The sequence below is a fragment of the Magnolia sinica genome, chromosome 1 (assembly GCF_029962835.1).
Source record: "Magnolia sinica isolate HGM2019 chromosome 1, MsV1, whole genome shotgun sequence".
NCBI classification, from domain to species: Eukaryota; Viridiplantae; Streptophyta; class Magnoliopsida; order Magnoliales; family Magnoliaceae; genus Magnolia; species Magnolia sinica.
The window spans coordinates 124,799,024-124,816,398 of record NC_080573.1 but is presented as its reverse complement, the minus strand read 5'-3'; positions in this window follow the sequence as shown (position 1 = coordinate 124,816,398).

The following is a 17,375-nucleotide window of genomic DNA, read 5'->3' as shown; positions in this document are numbered from 1 at the left end:
TGGGAACCCCTTGGATTGTGAACCCCCTGTTTTCTATTTGGCACCTTGGATTTAGAACCCCCTGGATTGTAAAATTTGTGTTTGGGAGTGTAGATTTGAAACCCCTCAAATTTTGTTGTATATTTACATGAATATTCAAGGAAACCAAGTAAATTATTTAAAATACCAAAAGTTATTAAAATATATTACAACATAAATAATTATAATAACTAGCCCATCAAAATATACACATTGGAAATTATTTTTTTTTAAAAAGTAATTCCGAACTTCTGGTGGGCCCACTAAATTTCACCATTGTCATGTGTTAAGATAAACTCTCACTTGGAAATTGATAATTATGTTACGATTGATTTGAAGGGTCATGATCAGATAGTTTTGCTTATCTGGTGCTGTGGATTTTTAAGCATTTACCATCCACTACAAGAGCAACTAGATGGACGATTCAATTTTCATGAGGATTACAGGTGTAACAGTACCTCGACCTGTACCGTCTAAGGCGTGGTCCACACCATCTGTACGGAGTACACCATAGAGTACTCCCATATTAGAAAATATCGTAGCCATCAATTGTAGACCCACAAATCTAATGGTCATGATTGTCCCATCCGTGAGATCTTGAGGAAGAATCAATCCACCTCAGGTCCTAGAAATTGGACAGTCGAGGTTCTCTTTATGCAAGTAGATGGAAAATTGGAGGGTGTGTTCGTAATTTAATAGTTATAAGTGGTTTTCCTTTTAAACCTCGGGGTTTCCTTTTAAACCCGAGTAAACTCCGTTGGGCCCATCGTCAACATGTGTGGTTTATCCACGCCGTTCATCGGTTTTTCCATATAATTTTAGGAGTTGTGCCAAAAATTGAAGCATATACAAAGCTCAAGTGGAAGATACCACAGGAAACAATGGAAATATTAATTTCCACTGTTGAAACCTTTACAAGGCCTCTAGTGATGTTTATTTGTCATCCAACCTGTTCTTAAGATCACACGGACATGGATGAAGTGAAAACACAATTATCAACTTGATCTAAAACTTCTATGGCCCCCAGTAACTTTTCAACAGTAGATGTTCAATTAACACTTTTTTCAATGGTGTGGTCCACTTGGTTTTTTTTATATGCTTTATTTTTAGACTGACCCACTAAAAGTATCTAATAAAATAGATGGACAGAGGAGATAATATGCATAGATAACGGTGGCCCCACATTGTATTTTAAAGAATACACAGGGCTCTATGAATAACGCTGGTGGCTTTATAGAGCCGTTGCCAACTTCATTTTTATTACAAAAAAAAAAAGTTCTTCAGGTTCCTTAATGATAGTTGGAAATCCACTCTAACTATAATAGGAGTTATTTAATTTTAGGCTTAGGACTTAAATTTCAGGGTCATTGGTAGTTCAAGTTGATCACACAGTTAAAAACAGTGTGTAAAAACAATTATAATGATTGAATTTGTTTTCATTCATATAGCCCACTTGAATGATATTTACCTCTAAATTTTTTTCTCAAATCTTAAATTTTAATAGGATATATAATGGCTGGATTACACAGTCCATATAACCATTATGGTGGGACATATGAACAAAGTGTTTTCGTCCCTTCATTCACTATTTTATTTTGTGTGGCTCATGTTAAGTCTAAATTAGTATAATATTTTGGCCATACGGATAAATTTTGACAAGTCATCACATAGTCGGAATAGATTTTGCATAACCATCTTAATAGGTCATCCAAATAATAAACTGCAATTCATTTAAAGAAAACATTAAAATATAAACCAACCTTTTACTGGTTGGTCTCTTTCAACAAAACAGGTCCGTCTCCTTCAATACCAGCAACGGCTCACCAATCTTCTGGTAGAACTTCTGCACTCTAGCGGCCGTATAGTAACAACCTTCGCGATACCGGAGAGTTGCGGTAATGGTCACAGTTTTTTTAAAGAGGATGAACGGGAGAAACTTTGCTTGGTTGCATGCGAATGCAAGTTTTTAAAGAAAATCTTCAAACGATAGAACGACCGTTCAACTGCTTCCCTAGATCAAGGGGATTGCCAACCCTCAGTTACTTTATGGTGCCAAACATCTGGGAATTGTCAATCCCCTCCAATCCACGATGCCAAACGACCCCTTATAAAACACTTTAAAAAAGATTAAAGACACGGAGCTTTTTTTTTTTTTTGGCTGTGGATAAAAACCGTAGCCATATCGCTATGGCTTTATACTCTTGCTGAAAAGAGGTAGCTCATTTTAGAAACCGTAGCCAATAGTAGAGTATGACGGTCCAACAAGACTTCATAGGCCTCTCACAATGTATTTATTTTATCAAAGCCATCCATCCATTTTTATAACTCTTTTAGGGCATAACCCAAAAAAGAGGTGATCGAAGGCTCAACTGCGCTACACCATAAGAGACAATGGATATTAAATGGCGATTGTTAATCTTTATTGTGGTCCAATTGGACTTCAGATCTGCTTAATTTCTTGAATGATAAAATAAAATTAACTTTCAAAATAAATAGACGGATTGGATAAATCGCATACATCACGGTGGGCCCCACGAGCCGCTGACATGACCGTCAGCCCCTCTCTCTTCCGCTCGTGCGGTGTCCCCAAAACTTAAATCGCACCTCCCTCCAAAAAAAAAAAAAAAAAAACCTGCGCCCTCACCTCCCTCCCCCTCTCTCGAGCTCTCTCGCCTTGGCCCTCCCCCTCTCCTTCTCCCTCTATCGAGCTCCCGCGCCATCACCTCCCTCTCCCTCTCCCTCTCCCTCTCTCGAGCTCCCTCTCCCTCTCCCTCTATCGAGCTCCCGCGCCCTCACTCCCCCTTCAACAACACCCTCTCTTCAGCAGCGCTGCCTCCATCGCCTCTCCCGTGCCCTCACTTCCCCTAACCTTGAGGCCTCTTCCTCTTCAAAGGTTCCCTCTCCCCTACATTTACAGGCTATGGTTTATTTGATTCAGGTAATGCCATCTGTTTTTTTCCATTGTCTGTTCAGTTTCTACTATCTTTTCTTATCCATGATTGTATATTTTTAAAGGTATTTTGTTATATTGGTTCTTTGTCAGAATGTTGATTTTTAAAAATTTTTAATGTTGGTTCTTTGTCAGAATGGTTTAGGAACGGATACATGAATTTCAGGCTAAAATGCTGTAAGGGCTGAAATGCAATGTTGTTTAGCCCATCTGAAATCTAAAACCAATGGGTCAAAATTGAAAACCATATCAGGTAATAGAGCTAAAATGGTTGGTTATGATTTTGAAAGTCTAGATCATATTCTGTGGAAGTAGGACCGTCAAAGGGCTGCATGAGGCAAAGTAAAATAAAAACTTTGAATAGGTCCAGCCTGAATAGTTCAAAATCAGGGCAGAAGCTGACACCAGGCCTGGCCCATTGAAAGCCATATGTGGAAGAGATTGTGTGTCAGATGCTTCATTAATGGACTGTCGAAAAGCTCCCCCAAGGATGCAAATGCATAATATGTATTCCACTGGAGGCGATATGTCAAAAACAACTCAATATAATATTCTACACTATAACACTTCCATGCATATAACTGTCAAAAAAAAAAAAAACATAACATTTGAAAAACAAATGACAATAAGATTTGAATGACAGTAGCACACTCCCAAGGAAACTTGCGTAGTCCTCTCTCTCTGTGTGTGTGTGTGTGTGTGTGTGTGTGTGTGTGTGCGCGCGCGCGCACGTGTACGTACGTATGTACGTATGGTTTAGGAACAGATACATCTCAGGCTACTTGCCAAAAATAAAAATTGCTGTAATTTCAGGTGACTGAAATTGGAAGTAGCTTGATTTTAAAATTTTTCTTTTATAGAATGTTGATGTCTGGTTTGGTTGGACCTGTTTGAAAATTATCAAACCATTGGAGTGTTGGTCATATGATCCCTTGATCCTATCTATCTAGACATTAACATCCAGTCCCCACAGAGAAATAACAAAGACTATTTATTCTTGTCTTTAAATTTTAAAACGGGGACAGATTAGGAATAATGCAAAAGATTTAATCAATTATTTCTAAGCATTATTGTGCATGGAGAGACCAATGAAATTGGGAGCAAAATGGACAAACAAGAACATAGCACCTGATGAAAAAATAGAAGCTTTTGAGTTAGATTATGATAGAAAATGTGATCGTTGGAATGGATATGATCCGTCCACTTATGCTTGTTTCATTGAGAGATATGAAGCAAGGGATGAGGCTAGATGGATGGGATCAGTTACTGTTCACACCCCAAGTGCAGGGTTGTGATGTAGTAATAACTCGGTAAGACCGAGGTCGAATCCACAGGGACTGATACCTGTACGTTATTTGAAACCAAGTAGAACTAGAACTAGACTAAGATGTGATTTAAACCAAAGAGAATTTAAGAAATAAGTGTGGAATAATTATCTAAAACTTAAGGAATTCAGAGAAGGGAAACTAGGGATTCAGAGGATCCACTTGTAGAGATCAGGGAGAAATTATGCCTACTTCAGAAATCATGGAATTTAACTAGACTTCCTTTGATATAGTTTTCAAGAGGTGAAAGGTGCATGAATTAGAATGGATTCCATCACCAAGCCATGCCCAGGAGACAAAGTAAACAACAGAATTAAACTAATTACCAACCAACCAATAATGTATGAGGATCAGGAAGGGTACTGTCATCCAACCATGCCCATGGAACAATGATGAACAACAGGGATTCCTGACTTCATAAACTTAAAAAGGGGAAAGAAATACTCAAAGCCATTGCAAACCCATTGTAATTTCAGTCACAACAGATCATAAAAGACTAAGAAAAATATTCCTTTAATAATCAACTATATCAACTTCAGTTTAGAAATTTAAATTAAAGGCATAAAGTAGGTTCTCCCATCTCGCTACAGGCTTCACCTCTTAGCTCTAGCTAAGAGGATTAGCCGCACATGAATGGGCTGAATATAACAACAAAACAAAGATAAAAAGGGAAAGCAAAGAACAAGAAAGGAAAGAGAGAAAACCCGCTTCACATTCCAGCCAAAACAAGCAAGTGACAAGCTTTCCTTGCCAAACTCTTCCTGTCTTCTCGTTCTCCAAGCCAAGCCCCTGGTGCTCACGTCCAAAAAAACTCCCACGGTCCAGCAGAAAACGCACCAGCGGTCTCCTTCTTTCACGTTTCTTCCTTTCTTCCTTTTCTTCCTCTTCTTCCTCTCGTTCAAAAACCAAGACCGAGCACACCCAGAATTTCCTCTCGTTTCCTCCACACATTCCTCCTGGAATCTTTTTCTTTTTCCTCATATATAGCCAGGAGGTCGGTGCGGAAGCCTCCTTTACGCAAAAGAAGAATCAGTGGAGTTTTCGCAGCTTCTTTCGCAACCACGTGCGAAACAAGAACGCGACAGTTTCTTAGAGTAAAACTCAGCAACGCAGGGCTCGTTGCATGATCTGATCCGGTCAGACTTCTTGGCATTGGTCGGTTGACCCCTGGGATAAGATTTCATGGTCCTGATCACATCAGAGAGTGGCCCGCTGATCACAGAACGACCAAGGTTTCCCAGTTTCACAAGGAGTCGGTTTCCCTTGCGATTTAGCCTGTGCACGCTGTATCTTGCATGCATTCTCCAAAATTTGCGGTTTTGAATTGAACTATACCCCAGACAAGGTAGACGGTCCGGATCAGACACTTGAGACCTTGATGGTGGCCCACCCGGCTCGTCCGCAGAAGCCGTTTGCGAACAGAGGTTCCGGTTCACGCGCTGTGATGGCAGGGGGGTCCAAGATTGACGGTGATGGATGAATCCACGCCGACCATTAGATTTCCATCGAAAAACCAGTAAGATTCGGCTGGTTTTATGTTAGATTCGGTGTGGCCCATGCGATCTTCGTTCCCACCGTCCATTCCTGCGTTTGAGACTTCATGTACGTACGGTGTTTTCCTGGAGCAAAACTGCCACCTAGGTTTTGGCCAGTGGACCCGTGGGATTCCAATGGACGGTCCAGATCGGATCGTTGCATCATGATGGTGGCCCACAAGAACACTTCCGCAAGCTCTGTTTTGCATTCGCAGGTGAGAGAACCCGTTTTGTAGAAGGGATCGGTCAGCGAGCACGCTGACCGATTTCATGGGTTCGGTGCACGTCACACTCACATGTACTGTGTACACATGCAACCTAAGGTGGGGCCCATCATGATGTTCATGCAAAATCCGCTCCATCCATCCGTTTCTCTATCTCATTTAAGGGGTTGAAACCAAAATTGAAGTATATCCAGCTATCAGGTGGGCCCCACTTGAGGTTTTAAGGGGCTGATCTATCCGTTGGGCCACTTCCATAGCGATCCAATGGCTGATTTTTGATTTGTACGGCTTATTTAAGGTCTTCAGTCCATATATAAAGTTTGGAGCCAATCAGACAGTGGGAACCCCATAATCCTGCATTCTGGATGTCTTTCAGGCCTGTTTGAGCTTCGGTTTCTCGATTTTTCCGGGTCCCTGATGTGTAATTCTGTTGATCTTGGGTATCTGGAGTCCGTCCCATGCTTTGGTGTCATTAGAGTGTTAAGTCCACGCTTTAAGCACCCTTTTCGGTCCAGGCTCGTACATACACTCTGCATTACAAACACGATTAATCAGGCTATTAAGCGGTATCATGCGTGTAAATCTATGCAACAACTGGGTCTGATATGCAATATTTGACCCTCAACAGTTACGAATGTGTGGCCCCAAGTGATGCAATGGGCCCCACATGGATGAGATGCCCTTCGGATTGGGGTATCCTATTCCTAAGCCTTCAACACTGGCCTTTTCCGATCAAATGAAGACCATGTTGTGTGCTGCTTTTAGTATGTTGGCCACCAATTGAAGGGATAGGCACTTCCAATCTGCAAAAAAGTCAGAATCCCATGCCCACATTAATGCTCATCAGTAACTGGTGTAAATCATTCCTTAACGAAATTGGGAGCTTCAATGAAATGTACATCTGTTGAGGTTCAGGCTTCTCTTGTTACATGGTATTAACATCTATAAGTTATGTCTACAATCGATTCATTTTATAGATTGAATGCATGTATTTGTTGGCTTACGAGCATATCAGATTTCAATTTTTTATGGTCGACAAGATTTTTAAGTGCATGTGTTGTAGCGCTCTAGTATGCTTACAATCTGTAATAGTGGGCATGGTTTACCTATTTGACCGGTGGGTATCATGTATTCACTTTTCACATTTATGCTGAAATTGAGTTAGTGTTTTTTTTTTTTTTTTTTTTAAAAGTTAGAATATCTAACATCTGGATATGGTTTTTATGGATTTTTTTTCATTTTTTTGCATTTCTGTTGTTGTTTTTGAAGATAAGAACTTTGATACTCTGGCAAAGTGCGATGGATGATAAGCAGGCACGTAGTGTAGATGTATCATAAACCAAAAATTAATCCTATGTTTTGCACAGGTTAACAGACAAAGTGTGTGAGTCTGCATGCAAGATTATCTAGGCTCTTACAACTTTAACTAAGGCAGGCAAAAAAGAATCATCAACTTTGTTTTGCAATGTCCAAAAATCATTTCATCATGATTAATTCATTAAAGGGTTTCATACTTCAAAGGACCAAAGCCTCCTTTAAAAGAACCATACATAAAGCATTATCTTCTAAACCATATAGAGACAAACTTTCCCTTCAACACCACCATATCTAAAGAAAAATGTTTATAAATATCAATGATGTTTATAACACAACGATGTCAAGGATACAAATTTAAGAAACAATGTTCATAAATCAGAGGTTAGGACATTTGAATCAATGACATAGATGGTTGATTGATTTAAGATATTCTATATGTACAACTTTAAAATGCATATATATGGCACTTCACCAAAGTACGAAAAAAAAATTGCATTTTGAAACTGCCTCTTCACCATCTCCTTGCATCTTGCAAGCTGATTCCTTTCTCCAATACATTGCACATGCTAATACCCACTAGTAACTTGGTTAAAAGTTGGATGGATGGACCTGTGGGCCAGCCAATCTGACCCACATAGAAGATATGTTCTTGTTGAGATGATCACAACATTTGATATATGAACATCTGGTTAATCGGGATCCGGCTGTAATGGATAGGGAGTGGATGACACTAAGTTTCCCGAACCTACGTTTTATTTCTGGAATAAGAAGCTTTTCAAAGTTTGCACGAGAACACATTCCTGGTAGAGAAGTCATTCTTTGTCCATGCACCACTTGCAGATGTGCACGTTTACCGATTTCTTATGATGATTTGGAAATACATTTAATGAAAAATGGATTCGACCCAACATATAAGGTTTGGAACATGCACGGTGAGCATGCATCACCTGAGTGTACTGAACGTGCATCAAGTTCCCAACAATACCACAATATCCCAGACTTAAATAAGGTTCACAACGCGGTTGTTCAAGAACATAGTGGTAATAACCTCGATGAAGTTGTCCAGTCTATTCAAAACCTCTCATTACCACCAGCCGCTAGATCTACTCGGCCATCGTCGGTATGCAATTATAAATTTTCTACTGTATTGAGCCTACAATTATATTATAAACCCTATCAACACCAATGTCATTTTATATGTGTACATGTAGCCGGATATGATATATATCGGTAAGAGATGCGACTTGCTTGGATGGGGGAAACGTGGTGTGGTTGCTCGTGGTCAAGTACATGAAGTTAATCCAAATGCAATTGTACATTGCGAGCCGTTGGAGGAGGGAGCTTTTGTTGTTATCCTGACTGAGATTATACAACCTGGTGCTCCTTTGTGGAAAGAAAATGAGTTTGCATCTACAGTTGGAGACGTCGGTCCGAGATCATTTGTGCAATGGGGGAAGGACTCCTTGAGAATTCAATAATTTGAACATATTTAGTACTCTATAATTGAACATATTTGTAGTTTGCATGTTTCTTTTAGTTATATGATGTTGGGCTTGTTTTTTTTTTTTTTTTCCTTCTAATTTTGAACTAACTTGGCACTCTATAGTTTAACATATCTATACTCTGCATGTTTTTTTCTAGTTACTCAATATGTTGTTTGGTTTGTTTTTTGAAATTTTAAATGAATTTTGTACTCTATATTTAAACATATTTGTAGTGTGCATGTTTTTTTAGTTACTCAATATGATGTTTGGCTTGCTTCTTCTTTTTTTAAAAAACTAATTTGACATTCCAGATTTATAGTCTGTATGTTTTTTTCTAAGTACTCTGATGCAGGACATGGAAAATTAAATATGATATGCAAGATTGCAGGCTTAGATCACACCAATTCAGAAACAATCACACAAATTCCACATCCCACATGAAAATCCAAACATTCAATTAAAGGGGAATCTATGCGGGTCCAAGCCGACACAGGCTAGGACTGGACTAATAAAATTATAAACCAAACAATGTCAAAGGGAAATAAAATCAACTACTCATGCATAAAAATCAGTCCCTAATTCAAGGGATTCCCTAATTTCAATTCAAGGAACCCTAAGGTGATAAAAAGGGGCAAATCAATTAGGGATCATGTAATATAGGGTTAGGATTCATGAAAAAATGACTATGAGAGGATAAAGAGGATAAAAACCTGAGATAAAAGATGATCCCGCGTGTGGACAACAACAATGGCCCAAACGGACGTGCGTGTGATCCCGGCCGCACGTGTGTGGGGCCCACTATTCAGAAAAAGGCCACCTTGGCCCTGGTCAGCCAGGGATGGACTCCAAAACCTCCAAATTTCAACTCGATCCGATGTACGGTTTGTGCGTGGTGCTCCGCCAAAGTTTCAGCTCGCCTGCGGGCCGAAATCTTTGTAATGAAGAAATTTGATGCAACAAAAGGACAAATTTAAAGTACGGATGGTGGGGGAAGATGGAAAAAAAAATGATGGAAGATGGGGGTGAATTGGGATCGATGTGGCTTCGCACCACGGTAGTTAGCTCTTCGAAAAGGGAGGGCTTCGCACCCACTTTTGAATTCTTCCACAACTCACGAAGAGAGCAGAAAAATAAAGCAGGAATTTTTTATTAACTTCAATGAATGAAAAGAACTACAAAGGGTGCCTATTTATAGGGAGAACCCTATACCCAAAAACTCGCACCATGTGCGACACCTATTACTTGGCGATGAAGTAAACTAAAATAAAAACCAAACAAGGAAATCTAAAGCGTTCACGATGTTCTAAATAATAACAATAAGCAAAACTTAAAATATAAAACCAATCCGACGAGTGGGCCACGATCATGAGATCCCATGGTGGGCTTTTCTTGACTATCGGGCCACTTTTCGGAACCAAAACTTGACTTCTAGCTAGGAGGCCCTCCTTGGACGTCGTCATCGAGCCAGATCGATATATAGCCAGGAGATCGGTGCGGAAGCCTCCTTTACGCAAAAGAAGAATCAGTGGAGTTTTCGCAGCTTCTTTCGCAACCGCATGCGAAACAAGAACGCGACAGTTTCTTAGAGTAAAACTCAGCAACGCAGGGCTCGTTGCATGATCTGATCCGGTCAGACTTCTTGGCATTGGTCGGTTGACCCCTGGGATAAGATTTCATGGTCCTGATCACATCAGAGAGTGGCCCGCTGATCACAGAATGACCAAGGTTCCCCAGTTTCACAAGGAGTCGGTTTCCCTTGCGATTTAGCCTGTGCACGCTGTATCTTGCATGCATTCTCCAAAATTTGCGGTTTTGAATTGAACTATACCCCAGACAAGGTAGACGGTCCGGATCAGACACTTGAGACCTTGATGGTGGCCCACCCGGCTCGTCCGCAGAAGCCGTTCTCGAACAGAGCTTCCGATTTACGCGCTGTGATGGCAGGGGGGTCCAAGATTGACGGTGATGGATGAATCCACGCCGACCATTAGATTTCCGTCGAAAAACTAGTAAGATTCGGCTGGTTTTATGTTAGATTCGGTGTGGCCCATGCGATCTTCGTTCCCACTGTCCATTCCTGCGTTTGAGTCTTCATGTACGTACGGTGTTTTCCTGGAGCAAAACTGCCACCTAGGTTTTGGCCAGTGGACCCGTGGGATTCCAATGGACGGTCCAGATCGGACCGTCGCATCATGATGGTGGCCCACAAGAACACGTCCGCAAGCTCTGTTTTGCATTCGCAGGTGAGAGAACTCGTTTTGTAGAAGGGATCGGTCAGCGAGCACGCTGACCGATTTCATGGGTTCGGTGCACGTCACACTCACATGTACTGTGTACACATGCAACCTAAGGTGGGGCCCATCATGATGTTCATGCAAAATCCGCTCCATCCATCCGTTTCTCTATCTCATTTAAGGGGTTGAAACCAAAATTGAAGTATATCCAGCTATCAGGTGGGCCCCACTTGAGGTTTTAAGGGGCTGATCTATCCGTTGGGCCACTTCCATAGCGATCCAATGGCTGATTTTTGATTTGTACGGCTTATTTAAGGTCTTCAGTCCATATATAAAGTTTGGAGCCAATCAGACAGTGGGAACCCCATAATCCTGCATTCTGGATGTCTTTCAGGCCTGTTTGAGCTTCGGTTTCTCGATTTTTCCGGGTCCCTGATGTGTAATTCTGTTGATCTTGGGTATCTGGAGTCCGTCCCATGCTTTGGTGTCATTAGAGTGTTAAGTCCACGCTTTAAGCACCCTTTTCGGTCCAGGCTCGTACATACACTCTGCATTACAAACACGATTAATCAGGCTATTAAGCGGTATCATGCGTGTAAATCTATGCAACAACTGGGTCTGATATGCAATATTTGACCCTCAACAGTTACGAATGTGTGGCCCCAAGTGATGCAATGGGCCCCACATGGATGTGATGCCCTTCGGATTGGGGTATCCCATTCCTAAGCCTTCAACACTGGCCTTTTCCGATCAAATGAAGACCATGTTGTGTGCTGCTTTTAGTATGTTGGCCACCAATTGAAGGGATAGGCACTTCCAATCTGCAAAAAAGTCAGAATCCCATGCCCACATTAATGCTCATCAGTAACTGGTGTAAATCATTCCTTAACGAAATTGGGAGCTTCAATGAAATGTACATCTGTTGAGGTTCAGGCTTCTCTTGTTACATGGTATTAACATCTATAAGTTATGTCTACAATCGATTCATTTTATAGATTGAATGCATGTATTTGTTGGCTTACGAGCATATCAGATTTCAAATTTTTATGGTCGACAAGATTTTTAAGTGCATGTGTTGTAGCGCTCTAGTATGCTTCCAATCTGTAATAGTGGGCATGGTTTACCTATTCGACCGGTGGGTATCATGTATTCACTTTTCACATTTATGCTGAAATTGAGTTCGTGTTTTTTTTTTTTTTTTTTCAAAATTAGAATATCTAACATCTGGATATGGTTTTTATGGATTTTTTTTTTCCATTTTTTTGCATTTCTGTTGTTGTTTTTGAAGATAAGAACTTTGATACTCTGGCAAAGTGTGATGGATGATAAGCAGGCACGTAGTGTAGATGTATCATGAACCAAAAATTAATCCTGTGTTTTGCACAGGTTAACAGACAAAGTGTGTGAGTCTGCATGCAAGATTATCTAGGCTCTTACAACTTTAACTAAGGCAGGCAAAAAAGAATCATCAACTTTGTTTTGCAATGTCCAAAAATCATTTCATCATGATTAATTCATTAAAGGGTTTCATACTTCAAAGGACCAAAGCCTCCTTTAAAAGAACCATACATAAAGCATTATCTTCTAAACCATACAGAGACAAACTTTCCCTTCAACACCACCATATCTAAAGAAAAATGTTTATAAATATCAATGATGTTTATAACACAACCATGTCAAGGATACAAATTTAAGAAACAATGTTCATAAATCAGAGGTTAGGACATTTGAATCAATGACATAGATGGTTGATTGATTTAAGATATTCTATATGTACAACTTTAAAATGCATATATATGGCACTTCACCAAAGTACGAAAAAAAAATTGCATTTTGAAACTGCCTCTTCACCATCTCCTTGCATCTTGCAAGCTGATTCCTTTCTCCAATACATTGCACATGCTAATACCCACTAGTAACTTGGGTTAAAAGTTGGATGGATGGACCTGTGGGCCAGCCAATCTGACCCACATAGAAGATATGTTCTTGTTGAGATGATCACAACATTTGATGTATGAACATCTGCTTATTGAATTTAGGATCCGTGCACTTTTCCACTTCACTTTTTTTGCATCCTGGTAGTTCTGAATAACTATTAGCTGTTTGGGATTCTTTCCCATAATTCATTTTCATACATATTCTGAAAATGTGCCTGACTTCTATCTTATTTTTAACCTTTTATCCAATTTTTTACTCTAGAAGGATGTTGTGCTCGTGAATTTATTATTCCTATTTATAATTCTAGGAGACAAAAATTAGAAAAGGCTACATACTATGGTGGGTCTTAGCTACGGATAATAATCGTATTTAATTTTCTATTGCTTTAATCCATAGCTAAAATCTTCCACCACACCACACCACACCATATCTAAAGTTTGATGTCCCGTATGGAGCTCCATGGCGCTCACCACAATATGTGTGTTTTATCTAAGCCGTCCATCCATTTTGCAGCTCATTTTAGGGCATGAGCCCAAAGGAGGCAGATTGAAGGCTTAAGTGGACCACACCATGTGAAACAATGGAGATTTATTGCCTAACATTTATATCTTCTGTGGTACACTTGAGCTTTCGATCTACCTCATTTTTGGGTACTTGCCCTGGAACATACTTTTTAAATGAATGGATGGAGTGGATGAACCCCATAAATCATGGTGGGCCCCTTAGAGCCCTTGACAAGACCGTCTGTCTCTAGGTTCGCGCAGGGGTAGAACTGCGAATGGGTGAATGATATTTATTATAGATAGAATTAGATCCATGAATGGGTGAATGATATTTTATTTTATTATTATTGTTATTATTATTATTTTGGGTAAGGTGCAGGTTTAAAATGGACCATTTGGTTAATCGGGATCCGGCTGGAATGGATAGGGGAGTGGATGACACTAAGTTTCCCGAACCCACGTTTTATTTCTGGAATAAGAAGCTTTTCAAAGTTTGCACGAGAACACATTCCTGGTAGAGAAGTCATTCTTTGTCCATGCACCACTTGCAGATGTGCACGTTTACCGATATCTTATGATGATTTGGAAATACATCTAATGAAAAATGGATTCGACCCAACATATAAGGTTTGGAACATGCACGGTGAGCATGCATCACCTGAGTGTACTGAACGTGCATCAAGTTCCCAACAATACCACAATATCCCAGACTTAAACAAGGTTCATGTTCACTCCCCAAGTATAGGGTTGTGATGTAGTAATAAACTCGGTAAGACCGAGGTCGAATCCACAGGGACTGAAATTTGTACGTTTCCTGAAACTAGGTAGAAATAGAACTAGTCTAAGATGTAATCAAAATCAAATGTAAATTTACGGAATAATTGTGGAATAATTATCTAAAACTTAAGGAATTCAGAGAAGGGAAACTAGGGATTCAGAGGATCCACTTGTAGGGATCAGGGAGATCTTTTGCCTGCATCAAGAATCATGGAAATCAAACTGAACCTACTTGATCTAGTCTTTACAAGATGAAAGGTATATGAATTAGAATGGATTCCATCATCTAACCATGCCCAGGAGACAAAGCAAACAACAGGATTAAACTAATTACCAACCAATCAATAATGTATGAAGATTAGGAAGGGTATCGCCATCCGACCATGCCCATGAGACGATGGTGAATAACAGAGCTTCCTGACGTCATAAACATTAAAAGGAAAAAGAAATATTCAAAGCCATTGTAGACCCATTGTAATTTCAGTCACAACAGACCATTAAAGACTAAGAAAAACATTCCTTTAATAATCAACTAAAATCAACATCAGTTCAGTCTAAACAAAAGGCACAAGCAAAAAGGTCCCCCATCACGCTGCAAGCTTCACCTCTTAGCCTTAGCTAAGAGGTTCAGCCCAACATGAATGGGCTAGATCCAAAACAAATACAATAGAAAGAAAAGAATAGAAAAAATAAAAAAAACAAAAATTACTTTCCTAGCTCCCTGTCGAACGTCCCACGTTGAAGCCTTCCAAAACGAGCCCTCTTGTTGCCTCCATGGCTCCCTTATCACTCTCTCCCTCACGTCTTTTATAGGCTGGAACAAGCGGTCGTCCGTTGTGCGAAACAAAAGATTGGACTCAGTGGCTCCTTACGCACGCAACAATTAAAAAAACGCAAACTATCTTGCGTTTGGAAAGCTATTCGGGATGGCTGATCATCGGAAGTCGTTCTGTCTTCATAGATGGGGTCGTGACCCACTTCTCTCTCTCCTAGACGGTCCGGATTGGCCGGCCGATCATGATCAAGAAAGTCGTATGGCCCACGGAGGTCGGTCATCTGTTACGCACGTGGGTGCGTATGGAGTTACGCTGAGATGTCGGATGGCCCCTGATCATCTCTAGAGAAGAGATCCACTCCGTCCAATGGACTCACATCGACAAAAAGTTCGAACATGGGCGTTTTTGTATTGGATTCAATGTGGTCCACTGAGTTTCCAGTAAACCATCCGAATTGTGTTTGTAGTATTGAAATCCGATCCTCGCTATCTCTTGGACTTTTGTCACCTAGGTCTTGCTCAGATGGACCGAGGGATTCTAATGGATGGTCCGGATTGGACCTTTGAGTTCAGATGGTGGCCCACAAGGATCAACCGGCGCCCCTGTTTCATGCCATAAGAAACGGAAGTTTCCGTCTTTTGCTTGAGAGTCGGTGGGGCCCATGAACACTGTCATAAAGTAAATCCACTCCGTTCATAAGATTCGTGACAAAATTTTGGTAAGAGGGATGGATTTTGGATCAGATTCGGCGTGGGCCCACGGAAGAAATCAGCTGCAATAGTTGTAGGGTAGTCCATTTGTGACCATTGAAACCAACACGTGTGCGTGCATGAGTGCATAAAGTCAACATGGGTTTGGCTAAATCGAGCACCTCTGCATGATGGACGGCTTGGATTGAGCATTTGGACCATGATGATGGCCCACTGAGATCATCCGCAGTCTCTGTTTCATGACAGAAACAGAGTTCTGTTTTCGAAGAGAGATGTCCCTGTGTGTTGCCATGCACTCTTAGTGCAAAAAGTGTACTATGTACACTGTATAATGATTATGAGAAATCCACACCATCCATCTTGTTCCCCATTTCATTTGAGCCGTGGGGGCCGAAGTTAAAGCGTATCTGGACAGCGGGTGGGCCCCAAATCAGGATTTTATGGACTGATCTGTTAGTTCAGCCACTTTCACGAGGATCTAATGGCTGAAATTTGACGTGTACGGTTAGTTTTTGGTCCTCGAGCCATGTATAAAGTTTCGAGCCAAACAGATGATGGAAACCCAGTGATCTTGCATTCTGGCTGACTTTCAGGTCACTTGAGCTTCAGTTTCTTAATTTTCGCGGATCCCTGGCGTGTAATTCCGTCGATCTTGGTCCCTTGGAGTCCGTCCCTTGCCTTGGTGCATTCTGAACGTTAAATCCGTGCTTTTTTAGCATCCTTTTTCAGTCCATGCTCGTAAATACACCTTGCATCACAAACACGATTAAACTGGTGCATTAAATAGTATCATGTCCATAATTTCAGGTAATAATTGGGTCTAATATGCAATATTTGACCCTCAACTGTTCACAACGCGGTTGTTCAAGAACATAGTGGTAATAACCTCGATGAAGTTGTCCAGTCTATTCAAAACCTCTCATCACCACCAGCCGCTAGATCTACTCGGGCATCGTCGGTATGCAATTATAAATTTTCTACTGTATTGAGCCTATAATTATATTATAAACCCTATCAACACCAATGCCATTTTATATGTGTACATGTAGCCGGATATGATATATATCGATAAGAGATGCGACTTGCTTGGATTGGGGAAACGTGGTGTAGTTGCCCGTGGTCAAGTACATGAAGTTAATCCAAATGCAATTGTACATTGCGAGCCGTTGGAGGAGGGAGCTTTTGTTGTTATCCTGACTGAGATTATACAACCTGGTGCTCCTTTGTGGAAAGAAAATGAGTTTGCATCTACACTTGGAGACGTCGGTCCGAGATCATTTGTGCAATAGGGGAAGGACTCCTTGAGAATTCAATAATTTGAACATATTTAGTACTCTATAATTGAACATATTTGTAGTTTGCATGTTTCTTTTAGTTATATTATGTTGGGCTTGTTTTTTTTTTTTTTCTTCTAATTTTGAACTAATTTGGCACTCTATGGTTTAACATATTTATACTCTGCATGTTTTTTTCTAGTTACTCAATATGTTGTTTGGTTTGTTTTTTGAAATTTTAAATGAATTTTGTACTCTATATTTGAACATATTTGTAGTGTGCATGTTTTTTTAGTTGCTCCATATGATG